Consider the following 15,481-nt stretch of genomic DNA (forward strand, 5'->3'; position numbering starts at 1 on the left):
ATCCAACTGCTCTATGCCCAGCTGACCACTCATGTGACAGTAAAAAAAAACACATCTCTAGGCAATTCCTGTTGCAGAGGGGCACTAGATAGGGGTGTCCCTTGTCGCCCCTGCTCTTTGCCCTGGTGCTGGAGCACTTGGCTGTTTGGGTCAGGGGGACTGTGAGATTAGAGGGAGGAGATGGACGGAGGATCATGAAGACGGTATCTTGTTATATACAGATGGCATTCTCCTATATTTGGCCTTGCCGTCCCTCCGAATGGTCCTCCAAATATTTCCTATTTTTGGTGCCCACTCAGGGTATGCGATTAATTGAACTAAGTCCCAACTCTATGTGTGGTGGGGAGCACCTCTATATAGCCCTGGGTGCTATGATATACCAGTGGCATCCCAGGGCTTTGAATGCCTTGGTATATATGTTACACCAAACCCGACCTTATTCTATGAATCGAACTTGCTAGGACCTCTGACTCGACTTCAGTCCGATGTCAAGCATTGGCGCTCTCTCCCCCTTACTCTCCTGGGACGGGCAGCACTGTTTAAGATGTGGCGCTGCCGCGTTTCCACTATGCATTGCAGAACACCCCCATTGAGATTTCTGACATCTATTTTTCTAGCATTGACAGTGTGGTGCGGGGACTGCAGTGGGGTGGTCGGGCCCACACATAGCCATGGGAAAACTTACTATGGGATGGTATGATGGGGGCATCGCACTATTCGACAAACGACTATATTATCAGGGGTCCCAGTTGGTTGCCATTAACAAATGGGTGCATAGGGAATACGATGACCCCAATTTTTGCACAAATCGTTGGCTATTGAGGAGGAGGGTTACAATAGAGCCCTCTAGACAAACCCCTGTAAACTTTTCCTTATGGGATCCACTGCTTGCACAGTGGAGATTTGGCATGCAATAAATAAGAAATGGGGCTGGCATAATAAACTTTGAAAGCCACACCACTCTTGGAACCAGGCATACTGGGACAGCTTAGTAAATGCCCTGGGTTTGACATGTGGGACATGATAGGCATCTCAACAGTGGGGGACATGTGGGTGAAGGAAAACTGGCCACTTTTGCGGACCTACAGACCAAATATCAATTAGCGCGCACCAAGACATTTAGGTATTTGCAGATTAGCCATGCAATCACAGCTGCTTTACCCAAAGATGTCCCTCTGCCCGAGTCATCCCAGCTGGAGCAGCTGGAGAACGGGACGATACTAGACCCTATATGCATAAAAAAGCTATATCCCTCACACATAAAAACAACCACCCAGACCCCATGCTGCACCTGCGGCAACACTGGGAGGCTGACCTAGGAGATTTCGACAAGGAGGACTGGCGCAACGCCTTGGCTTCTCCTAGAGAGGTGGTTATTCCCATGAGACTGTGCCTGGTCCAACTGAAGATTCTCCACCGTGTATACTTAGATGCAAAGATCTTGACCAAAATAGGTAGGAGAGTGGACTCCATGCATCCCTGGTAGTGCCGTCAACCGAGAACCTTCTTTCATATCCTATGGGATTGCCCAATAGTGCAACAATATTGGGATAGAGTTACTGAGCAGACGGAGAGAGCGGATGGTAAGACTCTGAAGACCTCCCCCCAGTTGTGTCTTTTAAATGTATGGGATGTCACAGATCTAACACAAATGGAGAAAACCTGTGCCTCACTAGGGTGGGCCACCGCCAAACGTAACGGGGAACAACCTTAACAACGCAACTTTTACGACGCAGTACCATCACAACGCAACCATTACAACGTAGGTGCCATTACAACGCATGCCATTATAACGCATGTCATTACAACGTAGGTGCTATTACAACACATGCCATTACAACGTAAGTATAGATCAGTATTTTTTTTTTTTTAATATAAATTAAATTTTAATTTCTTTGAATTTTTGTTTTATAAATAAATGTATTTAAAATAATTAAAACTTTTTTAACACATTTATTTATTTTTTTAATTATAATCTAATGTATTTAATTAATTTTTAATTTTTTAATTACATTTATTTTAGAATAGTAATTTTAACCCCTACACTATCCAACACTTACCCTACTATTACACCCCCCTGGAGTTAGAATAGTAAATTTTTATCCCTACACTATCCAACACTTACCCTACTATTACACTCCCCTGGAGTAAGAATAGTCATTTTTACCCCTACACTATCCAACACTTACCCTACTATGACACCCCCCTGGAGTAAGAATAGTAATTTTTACCCCTACACTATCCAACACTTACTCTACTATTATACCCTCCTGGAGTTAGAATAGTGATTTTTACCCCTACACTATCCAACACTTCCTTACTATTACATCCCCCTGGAGTTAGAATAGTAATTTTTACCCCTACACTATCCAACACTAACCCTACTATTACACCATCCTGGAGTTAGACTAGTAATTTTTACCCCTACACTATCCAACACTTACCCTACTATTACACCCCCCTGGAGTTAGAATAGTAATTTTTACCCCTACACTATCCAACACTTACCCTACTATTACACCCCCCTGGAGTTAGAATAGTAATTTTTACCCCTACACTATCCAACACTCACCCTACTATTACACCCCCCTGGAGCTAGAATAGTAATTTTAACCCCTACACTATCCAACACTTACCCTACTATTACACCCACTGGAGTTAGAATAGTAATTTTGACCCCTACACTATCCAACACTTACCCTACTATTACCCCCCCCCCTGGAGTTAGAATAGTAATTTTTACCCCTACACTATCCAACACTTACCCTACTATTACACACCCAAGGAGTTATAATTATAAATTTAAAAATACTTTTTTTAGTTAAAAATTAATTCAAATTATTTAATAAACAATTTTTGAAATGTAATTAATATTAAATTAATATTAAAAAAAATACTTACCTATACTTACGTTGTAATGGTATGCGTTGTAATAGCACCTACATTGTAATGGCATGCGTTGTAATGGCATGCGTTGTAATGGCACCTGCGGTGTAATAGTTGCGTTGTGATGGCATACGCTGTGAATGCATGCGTTGTAACGTCATACATCCATTTAAGGCATCATCCACAGCATCCACTGTGGTGACTAATCTGCATATGGGGTATGGATTATGGTAGTATTGCTCCCACAACTGTTAAACTTTGGTGCGCCGTACATTGACAGATTCTTTTGCATTGTAGCCCACCATTCACCTTGCTCTGATTGCTCACTGCTGTTGCTTACTTGCTTTCACCTCTATGCATATACGTGAATGGCATCTATTGATTTTATTTTATATATAGTATGATAGTGTGCTTTTCGTTCCTACAGTCATATATAATACAATATAGTGTTCTTTAGGCCTGGAGTTCTTTCACATGCACAGTTGCATGTTGTTTTAAAAGATTTCCCATGGGATTCTTCATAGTATGACTCGCGAGAAACACCTTCTCTTTGTCCTCCTGAGACAGGTTGTCTTTCTAAGCATAATGATAGCTAAGTTAGGCTATCACAGACTGGATCATGTGAGCTGAGGGCAGACTGCCCTTAGCAAAGAGGTATGCAATGCTGTATTGCACATCTCAATATTTCAGACTTTTTAGATGCTAACTCCTATTAGCAGAGACTCAGTAGCAAATATCATTTTTGAAAATACAATGATATCTCTTATCATAGTACTTGCATTCTGCATATTCTGTAAAGCTATTGTAACTGTGATACTTGCTACTATTCTTATGCATATGTCTGTCATAATGTGGTTCTAATTAAAGTATCTAATGAATTTAACCTAAACGCCTTGGGTGTATGCTGGCTCTGACAAAAGCATAAGGTTGAGAAGGGGTTGTTGGCTCCAGGACCTGGGCTTCAGCAGGAGAAAACATTTAATATCCACTGTTCTTCACTTATTGCACACAGAATGTATTTGTATGTCAGTGTTAAAAAAAAGCAGGTTGCTGAAAATTAATTCTAAATAGTTTTCTTTTTTATAATAAATGGTACACCTAAAAGAACATGTTTTTGTTTTCTGTGTTTTGGAATTTTCTTTGCTCTTTTAAATTGTAATTGTTTTACTCTTTTAATAAAAAAAAAAGAAAAATGTCCACTTGAATTTTTCACTAAAAATCAGCGAAAAAAAGGAAGCTGAAAAAATATTGATTACACTCAGTGTTATCATGGATCAGCTTTCACTCAATCTGAGTATTCCTTTTTTGGTAAAACATATGTGGCATGCCATGCATACAATAAAGTACCAACCTATGTATCTCTGGATCTACATCAGTCTCTTTTTCATGCTCACTCTTGTCTGGACAGGTATGCCCAGACGTGGGTCCCTTGCTCACTGTGCCACTGGATTCAAGCTAGCCTGGCCATGAAACTGGTCCCAGGATGCTTGTTTCTGGTCCAGGGAGATCCTGGTTTGGCAGTTCGGTCTGAAAAAATACAACTTACCTGCTGGTCACCTTCACTGTTGCCGTCGCCAGCCACTGCTTCTCCTCAGCAGGAACAGGAAGCACCCAGACTTCCAGACTTCCATAGCCAGTAATGATGCTACTGATTCAAGGGTCAGGATTGGTCTGCGTGCCACTGTTCGGTGCTCAGAAAGGGAGTGGTAGCCTGGGCATGTTGTCCAAGCAGGTTATAGTGCAGCCTGGGTGGAGAACTTGCAAACTGTTTGACTGGCCCGAGATACGTGGCCAATCATGTGCACTTTAGTGCAGCATCAGCCACTCTTTCTCCCTGTGCCCAGCCCGCCCCACCCTAACCTGGCGGCAACTGCAATACAACAAATAAAATGATAATAATGCTGCATCATTATCATTTTATTTTTTTCCTTTGCAATGGTGCGGCAAAGCTCCTCCAACTTTGTGGAGGAGCCGCTGCTGGGCACAGATGGATTGGGTGACGGGCCTGGCCAAAGTAAATTAGTGGGAAATACCTACCTCCGCTTCGCATAACCTCTCGGTTTGGGTTTGCAAATCTTTCTATATTCTAAAATAGGAAAAATGGGATTCATTATTTTTTTTAAATGTGGGTTCATGTACTATCTAACCCTGGGCGGAGTTCACGAAGTTGCACTATGTGGAGCTACGCGAAGTGCAAAAAAAACTCTGTTGCACTACGGGGAGCTCCGCAAGTGGCGGAGTATGGTAGAAAAATGCTGTTCACTTTGATTGCACAGTGGTGGATGCTTGTCCGCACTGTGCAACCATTGCAAACAGCACCATGCACAGCACAAGCTTACCTTTTCTGCTGCTCGAGTAGATTTGTACTCGAGCAGCAGCTTTCTCAACGTGAATGGGCAGTTTCTCAATCGGAGCAGTCTCAAGCATATGCGATGACTCCAATGAGAAACCTGACGCCCCACGTTAAGAAATCTCGCCGGGAGGTTTATTTTCCATGCTCGCACTCGCCAACTTGATGTTGGCGATCGCGAACAAGGAAAAATCTCGCATGGAGGTGGATTTTCCTCGCTCGTGCTAACCAACTTGACGCTCTTGAACGCGAGCGAGGAAAAAATTTCCACTCCGCTACGCAAAGCAGAGTTTTTCTGTGTACATGCTTGCGGGCGAGAGTGGGTTTACATGAGAGAGACAGTGTGTATGTGTTTTATGTGTAAAGTGAAAGTGAATGTCAGAGGGTGTGTGATGTCAATTCGACTACTCCTGGCCTTTTGGTGAATTGACTTCCATGATTAACAGTCAGGATCGTGGCGGCTCCTCCGCTAAGGGGGAGGAGCATCGCCCCACTGCTTTTAACACCTTGGCTGCTAAGGCAATTTCCAGCCTGTGCTGGAAATTGCTATTTGACATTATTTTATGACGAGCTGGGCTCGTCATCAGCACAGCTCCACTGTGCCTCATGACGAGCTCAGCTCGTCATGAGCAGGGAAGGGGTTAAGCAGTGTCACTAACGGAAAAATAAAATGATAAAAACTCTTAGTTATTATCATTTCATTTTTTTCTTGTTGCAGTAGCTTTGCGGAAGGGTTGAGGCGCTGCTGTTCTGCTGACAGATCAGGGAAGGGGAGTAGTGATTTCCACTCCCTAAAGTGGCATGAATGTTTGGCCGGCCCGCTGGGGCCAGCCAAACATTCATGCTCACTCTGGAGAACATGCCCAACCTCCCATTCTCTGGCTGAGGTGCGATCCACGGTGCTCAGACCATTCACAACGCTGTATTGCAGTGTTGTGATTGCCTATCGGGAGGCTGTGAAGTGGGTGCATCCTGCTTTCTGCCTGGAAGCGCGGAAGAGGACTAAGAGGAGGCAGCGGCGGCAATGCCGAAGGCAGAGGCAGAAAGGTAAATGTATATATATTTTTTACATTTCATTAACTTCTCCCCTCCTGCTCCCACGGCCTGACCCCCCCCACTGCCTTCAAATACCAGCCACCACTGGTCAGGATAACATTATAGCTTTACACCAAACCAAGCAAAGATACAGCTCTTAGAAAAGTTTTAGGTTCATGCCATGTTTGATGTAATTTAGTTCAGCATTTTTTTCTGTACATGAGAGCAAATTTTCCCATGGGAAAGAAAATGGAAAACATTAATTTTTTGACAACACTTTACCTCTGCCTTCCAGATTGATCTGCTGGAAGAGTGACATGACAAAAATTAACCACTAGCTTGAAAAGTTTCAAGTAGATCTGAGAAATGGTGCCACCGTTATAACCAAATGAAAAAGGATACTTTCAATGGAAAGTCAGACCAAACAATAATTACGCTACAGTTTTTACAGTAGAAAATTTAACTAAAGTAAGAAATATATATTATATATGGGTACACAGACAAAATATCGATTTTTAAATATCGATATACAAAAATATCGAAGTTTAAATATCGATGGGTCAAAATATCGAAGGTAAGTAATATCGACAGTCTTAATATCGATATTGGTATGATATCAGTAATATCGAAGTTGTAAATATCGATGTCAATAATATCGAAATTAATAACTTTGATGTTACTAATATCAATTTTTAAATAAATTTAGTGTATATTATATTGTATGTATTATGTTTTATTATTTATTTTTAATGTAATTTAATTAAATATTGTCTTTTACTACTGTAGCGGGTTGTGGGTTTATAGGGGAATAGGGTGGGAAGTAATTTAATTATGTTAAATTAATTATTAATTAGTAGGAATTATTAATTAATTAATTGAGAAATAATTTTTATTTATTTTTAATAATTGATTAATTGATAAATATGTTCTGTAGCGGGTTATGGGTTTATAAGGGAATAGGGTGGGAAGTAATTTAATAATAATTAATTAATTGATATATGTTTGTACATATTTTAATTAATAATTAATTGGTAATTAATTTCTATTAATTAGTTAATTAATTAATATAATTTTTGACATATTTATAATTATTAATTAGTTGGTAATTAATTAATATTAATTATTTAATTACATTAATTATAGTAATGTTTTTTATATATAATTTATTGTTATTCTTAATTAATTAATTGGGAAAAAAATATTAATTATTAAATTAAATTAATTACAGCAAATGTGCTAATATATTTACTTTATTGTTATTGTTAAATAATAATTAATTGGTAATTAAATAATATTAATTAATTTTGGGTAAAGAAGTATTTTTAGGGTTCAGGGTCAGTTTTCAGTTTTTGGGTAAAGGGGTATTTTTAGGGTTCTGGGTCAGTTTTCAGTTTTTGGGTAAAGGGGTATTTTTAGGGTTCAGGGTCAGTTTTCAGTTCATGGGTAAAAGGGTATTTTTAGGGTTCAGGGTCAGTTTTCAGTTTTTGGGTAAAGGGGTATTTTTAGGGTTCAGGGTCAGTTTTCAGTTTTTGGGTAAAGGGGTATTTTTAGGGTTCTGGGTCAGTTTTCAGTTTTTGGGTAAAGGGGTATTTTTAGGGTTCTGGGTCAGTTTTCAGTTCATGGGTAAAGGGGTATTTTTAGGGTTCAGGGTCAGTTTTCAGTTTTTGGGTAAAGGGGTATTTTTAGGGTTTAGGGTCAGTTTTCAGTTTTTGGGTAAAGGGGTATTTTTAGGGTTCAGGGTCAGTTTTCAGTTTTTGGGTAAAGGGGTATTTTTAGGGATAAGGGTCAGTTTTCAGTTTTTGGGTAAAGGGGTATTTTTAGGTTTCAGGGTCAGTTTTGGGTTTTTGGGGTACAGGGATATTTTTAGGGTTCAGGGTCAGTTTTGGGTTTTTGGGGTACAGGGGTACAGGGTAAAAACAAAAAAAAATTACATTAAATCAAATAAATTACATGAAAAAAAATAAAATTACTTTAAATTATTAAGTGCTTTATTTATTTTAAATGTATATGTATTAGTTTTAATTTTGTTTTAATATTTATATTTAATAGTTGTAAAATTATATGTATTTTAAATTTATTTTTACATTATTATTAATACATTTAAAAAACGATATTTTTGATTCCGATATTTTTGTACTTCGATATTATTTTTTCGATATTTTTGTACTTACCTTAATGAAGATAGGATTCCGATATTTTTGCTGTCAATATTTTTGCTCCGATATATTTGCATATCGATATTCTGTCTGTCGATATTATGTCAGACATTCTTATATATGTATATATATATATATATATATATATATATATATATATATATATTATATATATATATATATATATTCACTGAAAAAACCATAGCTTCCACACCAATTATAGTTAGCAGGTAGTTTTACTCCCATAAAACCATTGAAATTCCCACGTTATAGTTAGTTGGACTCACTATAACTTGCGCGTGCAATGCACTGCTGATGACATCGTATATTACATGTTATGTTATGTTAAATTTTATTTATTCAGCGCACGTACGCCCGTAGGCTTCATGGCGCTATCGAAAATTGTGGGAGCGCAACATAGCACCACAGACAAAATCCTTAGAAAATTGGAAACCCAATATATTGTGGCATTGGACAGCAAACAGCCGTACAGGCTCAATGCCACAGAGGATTTACATAATTTTATATAAATATCTCCCCCTGTTTTCGCTGTGGCGAAAGGTGCTGTACAGGGTGTTGGAATTTCCATGTCTTGACCACCTTAGTATCAATCAGTGACACTTATAAAGCGCGCTACATACCCGTAGGGTCTCAAGGCGCTGGGGGGGGGGGGGGGGACCGCTACTGCTCGAACAGCCAGGTCTTCAGCTTCTTCCTGAAGGAGAGGTGTTTTTTGATACTGGCATTATTTTAATTTCGTCATTGATCAACCCACTGAGTTAAAAACTCCACTGCACATGAATAAGATGTATGAGCTTGAACATCTTTGGGAGATATTCAGATCACAGATGTGCGCATGGAGTTTGCTACTTTTCGCTTTTACAATATTGTACATAGTGTTTTATTTCCTACTAACTTTATTGTTTAATAGCCTCATTCACATTTTTCTTTTTACACTTTCAAATAGGAGCACAAATCAACGGTGGTTATTTTACACTAGATTGTTTTGTATATAGAAGCACAAAAATCTTGGTATTTATGAAATATGTAAATTCATCAATTTTGAATTTTAATAAATATTTTAGATTTGAGCTTGTGGGTATCACAATGTGAGTTGCTAGTAGTACATTTACATTATATGATATGGGGAAATCAAGGCTTCATCAGTATATATCATTCTGGTGATCGGTTGATACGAATTTGTACTGGGTATTCAGCATCTTTTGTGATAACTGCATTCAAGCAGTAAGGACTAGGCACCAGTCACTTTAATAACCCGGCATTTGGGTAATCTGCATTCAAGCAGTCACGATATGTGTCAGAGCCATGATTTAAAATGTGTGCAATGCCTCAGGGTATGATATGATAATTTTAAAAATGTTTCATTACACATTTTTAGAGTTAATGGACGCAATATAATTCAAATGAAACAAATTCTAATTGGTATTTATATTGTACAAAAAAAAATTGGATGTAATTTGCATTTTTGTTAATTGCACCAAGAAAAGTCGTCTGTTTTCAAAATCCAAGTCAATTGCACCCTTTTCCATGTTTATGTATCTGGTCATGTGATGTACAACTGGAGCATATAAAAAACAGGCTGACTATTCTATCGGTGTGTGAACAAGAGTACATCGTACTCGAAACGCGTCATTGAAAGTTTGCAATAAAATTTACATCTTGCCTGAAACGTGGGGTTCTGCTTCTTCTTTCGCCACGCCGTCGGCGTGGAGGTTCGAGGATTTGTTGCATATATATATATATATATATATATATATATATATATATATATATATATATATATCAAAGTTTCCTGATACGATAAGCAAAAACACGCTCTCAGAAAGGTGCAGCTAGTGGGAGTTTATTCACAAAGTAACGCTACGCGTTTCAGCACCAAAGTGCCTTGATCACACGTTAACCACAAACCAATCAGGAACATCTTATGTACAAACACCAATGATCACCATGTTTGGTAAACATAATAGAAGGACAATGACATTCTGAAAAATTGCGTCGGCCATTATTAACTAGTCTTTATGCATTAGATCTCTATTGCATCATAGAGTTAATTCATTTGATATATAATGAGAGACCTGGACTCCATCTCATATTGTTCAAGGGGGTACCACCCTCCACTGAGTCAGTCAAATGTTTTGCTGGGTGGGCGTTGCCCCTTAATGCCAACAATTACTCCGTTAGAAAACGGCTTTTAAGAAACGATACATAAACAAAAAGGGCCCACGAAAATGAGTTTAACTATTCTAGTAATTCATAACAGTGAGCGTTATAGCCTTGTATCAACTGTACACAACATTTCAATCATGCAATGCAGTCATAGTCGAATTATGCATGTTAGTAATTGCATTTACGCGTTTAGACAAGGCAATAACTAAGATTCCAACCATTTCTGACTCACTTAGCAATGAATCATACAAACTGAATCGTCTGTCAAATTTCCCAATTGCATGTGCGCCACTGTCTGCAAAATAATAATCCATATAAAGTGCTTACTGCGCACCCTGCTAAAGCAAGTAGCTGTTATAGCCATATATGAACTATGCCCAACATTTCAATCATGTAAAGCAGTCATAATCAAATTATGCATGTAACTGATAGCATTTCCGCATATGACAAGGCTATAGACACAATATAAACAGTTTGTGGCTCCATCGGCATTAAACCAAAGACTAGATCGTCTGGGGTGATACATCAATTGTATGTGCACCAATGTCAACATAATATTGATCAATAAGATGCTTGTTACAAACCCTGGCTTAGATTCCCAAAAATTAGTGAGGTAATTGCAGTCATGCATGGGATCAGCTAGTTGCTAAGCGTGTATGTCAAAGCATCTGCAGGACATATTTACAAATGGCAAATTGCACTCGGTCTAGTGCCCGAAAATTACGGATTCAGTGAGTGATCATGTTGAGTCTCATAGTCTCTAAGGTACCATTCCTCCCATAAAGTGATCAAAGTAGGTTCCACTTGGAATGTTCCATCAAGGTGAGTAGAGTGCATCTAGATCCAAAGGATCAAAAGGAATCAAAAAAGTGGGGGTATATATGAACAAAAGTGATGGTGTGTCTCTTAGCTTATCGTGGTGAGGTGATAGTCTTCTATTCAGTTCAGACATGTGAGGATCAGTGCAGTGCTCAGATTTTCTAAGGAGTGATGTGCCCCCGGCTGACTCCTAGAAAAGGTAACAAGAATAGGTGATTAAAATGGATTAAAAACATCATCAACAATCAATTTGCATGAACACTCAGGTTACACATTAAACATGAGGACACAATTTAAATTGCAGCGGACCAATAGAAAGCAGCTTCGTACAGTTACTCAATGTGCAGATGGGTTGCAAGTTCTTCATCCAAATTGTGCCCCCCAGGGAATTTGGTCTCCAATTCTAATATCCATTTGGATTCTCTTTTTCTGAGGGCAAGTTCGCGATTCCCACCACGCTTACCAACATTTACCTGTTCAATCGCATAGTATCTAAGCAGGTCATTGTTTGATTGGTGTGTGGTTTGGAAATGTCTTGCAATGGGGTATTTGGGGTCTTTGTTATTAATAGCCCTCAAATGTTCCTGAACTCTTTTCTTAGCCATGCACGAGGTACTGCCCACATATTTTTTGTGACATGGACATTCCAAAATATAGATCACATAAGTGGAGCTGCAAGTCAAAAATTGTTTGATTTGTTTTTTGGTATTGGTCCCTGGTATTTCAAAGTCTTTGACCATCACACTAGACCGGCAGGCCCTGCAATGCCCACAAGGGTAGAATCCACTAAGTCCTTGGATATGTTGGCCCTTTTTATCAGAGATGTCACTTTTCACCAACATATCCCTTAAATTACGGCCTCTTCTGTACGTTATGAGTGGTCTGTTGGTCAGTTTAGGGCCTATAATGGAGTCAGATTTGAGAATTTTCCAATTATCTGCCATTATTTTTTGTACTTGTTTGGACTTTTGGTTAAAGGTAGTTATGATTCTAGGAGATTGTGGGGAGACACTGGGTTTGGGCATAGGATTCAGGGTCTCTGATCTCTGGATAACAGAAGCTTTAGAAAGGGCTTTGGTCAGTATCTCTTCGGGATATCCCCTATCCCGAAACCGTTGGAGTATATTGCTACTTTCGAGTATGAAATCTGCCTCTTGGGTGCAGTTTCTTTTTGCTCTTAGAAGCTCCCCATAGGGAATGCTCCATTTAAGTGGTTCTGGGTGGGAGCTGAGAGCATGCAGTAAGCTGTTACCTGCGGTGTCCTTTCTATGAAGTTTGGAAATCAGTTTACCATCTTGGATCTCAATACTTGTGTCTAGGAAATCCACCTGATGTCTGCTAATGTTGTATGTTAGATGAATATTATAGCTATTACGGTTCAGCTTTGCAATAAAGGTAATAGCCTCTTCCTCTGTGCCACGCCAGATGACGAAGAGGTCGTCAATATATCTGGACCATAAATGTACCTTGGTGAAGTCATCCCTGAGATCTACACTAGTCATGATTTCCTCTTCCCACTTCCCCAAAAACAGATTGGCGAAGTTGGGAGAAAAAGCAGAACCCATGGCCGCCCCACGAATTTGTTTAAAAAAGGTGCCATCAAACATAAATATGTTGTTGCGTAGACAAAGTTTCATCATCTCAATTAGCATGACGGTGTGGTTTCTGAATCCTATTTCATGATTTTTTAAGAAATAGTAACAAGCCTCCATACCCTGAGTGTGATCTATGACAGTATATAGGGCACTGACGTCCATAGTTATTAATATGGAGCCTTCTGTCAAAGTGATGGTGTCTATTTTTTTGAGAAAGTCTGTTGTGTCCTTGATGAAAGAAGGAAGTTGGATGACATAATCTTTAAGGAAGTGATCAACATATACTGACAGGTTTTCGTTGACGCTTCCTATGGAGGATATAATGGGTCTGCCTGGAGGTTCTAAGAGATTTTTGTGAACCTTGGGCAGCAAGTAAAATATTGGTAGTTTGGGATAATCACGTTTAAGGAAGCAAAATTCGTGCCATGAAAGGAGCCCCTCTATTTGCCAGTCATGTAGTCTATTCCATGTTTCCTCAATACTATTGTTATATTCATTAGAATTAGATTTAGTATAGAAGATATCACCTTCAAGTTGTCTGAGGGCTTCTTTAACATAAAGATCCCTCCCCCACAGAACAATGTTTCCTCCCTTATCGGAGGGTCTTAGTATAACAGAGTTGTCATCTGCCAAAGAAAGGATAAAGTCACGTTCTTGTTTGGTTAGATTCCTATTCCTATTATCTCTGTTATACTGTTTGTGTTTAAGCTTAGCGAGTTCTTTGCTAACTACTTCTTGAAATGTATCTATGGGGTCATGTGGCATGATAGGGTAGAAAACAGATTTGGGTCTGAAGCTAGTACATGCAGCCCTATTCATGTTATTATCGCTCACCCCTACAATAGAATCATCAGGTTGGCTATCAGATGATATACCGCCCAGCACATACATGTCTAATAGTAGATCCTGATCATGGATATTAAATACAGGTGTATCTGCTACTGTGGAGGATTGCGGAGTACCTTCTATGGGTCTGAGTGAATGCCATTTCTGAAGTTTGAGTTTCCTACCAAATGTATAAATATCTATTCGGGTGTCAGAGTAACTAAACAGTTCACTGGGGCAAAAAGTCAATCCCAAACAAAGAGTACGTTTTTCCTTGAGAGTAAGTGTTCTAGAAGACAAGTTTATGATAGTTTTGTTTACCATTTCGTCATCCATGGTTAACGTCTTCGTCTGTAGCCTCCTCTTTTGGATCCCACCGGCTTTGTACTCTTTGCGTTTTCTCTGCTGGAACTTGAGTCTTCTCTTCTGTGATCTGCTCTTCCTCTTGCTTGTCCTCTCGGTCTCCCACGAGTTGGTGTTTTTTGGAAGGACTGCTGCTGCTGTTGTGATTCCGCCTCTTTTTTCCGTCTGGTCCTTAGGACCCTGAACTCTTCTAAAAAAGTCGCCGGTTTCTTAGCAACTTTTTCAGTCTCAGAGGCAGTGCTAGTAGAGTGTCTAGATGCATCAGAATCTGGCTCACTGGCGATAGCATTTGAAGAGCATGCTTCCTCAGTTTCTTGAAATTCAGGTGTCTCAATTTGGATATTATCTTGTTTGTACAAGTAGTCATATTTGGGACTATAGGTAAGTATCCGTCCACTGTCATACTCTCCACAGTCTCTATGTAGCTTAAGTTGTTTTGCCATTTGTAAATATGTCCTGCAGATGCTTTGACATAAACGCTTAGCAACTAGCTGATCCCATGCATGACTGCAATTACCTCACTAATTTTTGGGAATCTAAGCCAGGGTTTGTAACAAGCATCTTATTGATCAATATTATGTTGACATTGGTGCACATACAATTGATGTATCACCCCAGACGATCTAGTCTTTGGTTTAATGCCGATGGAGCCACAAACTGTTTATATCGTGTCTATAGCCTTGTCATATGCGGAAATGCTATCAGTTACATGCATAATTTGATTATGACTGCTTTACATGATTGAAATGTTGGGCATAGTTCATATATGGCTATAACAGCTACTTGCTTTAGCAGGGTGCGCAGTAAGCACTTTATATGGATTATTATTTTGCAGACAGTGGCGCACATGCAATTGGGAAATTAGACAGACGATTCAGTTTGTATGATTCATTGCTAAGTGAGTCAGAAATGGTTGGAATCTTAGTTATTGCCTTGTCTAAACGCGTAAATGCAATTACTAACATGCATAATTCGACTATGACTGCATTACATGATTGAAATGTTGTGTACAGTTGATACAAGGCTATAACGCTCACTGTTATGAATTACTAGAATAGTTAAACTCATTTTCGTGGGCCCTTTTTGTTTATGTATCGTTTCTTAAAAGCCGTTTTCTAACGGAGTAATTGTTGGCATTAAGGGGCAACGCCCACTCAGCAAAACATTTGACTGACTCAGTGGAGGGTGGTACCCCCTTGAACAATATGAGATGGAGTCCAGGTCTCTCATTATATATCAAATGAATTAACTCTATGATGCAATAG

Source organism: Lissotriton vulgaris, chromosome 3_1, assembly GCF_964263255.1.
Source record: "Lissotriton vulgaris chromosome 3_1, aLisVul1.2, whole genome shotgun sequence".
Taxonomy (NCBI): Eukaryota; Metazoa; Chordata; class Amphibia; order Caudata; family Salamandridae; genus Lissotriton; species Lissotriton vulgaris.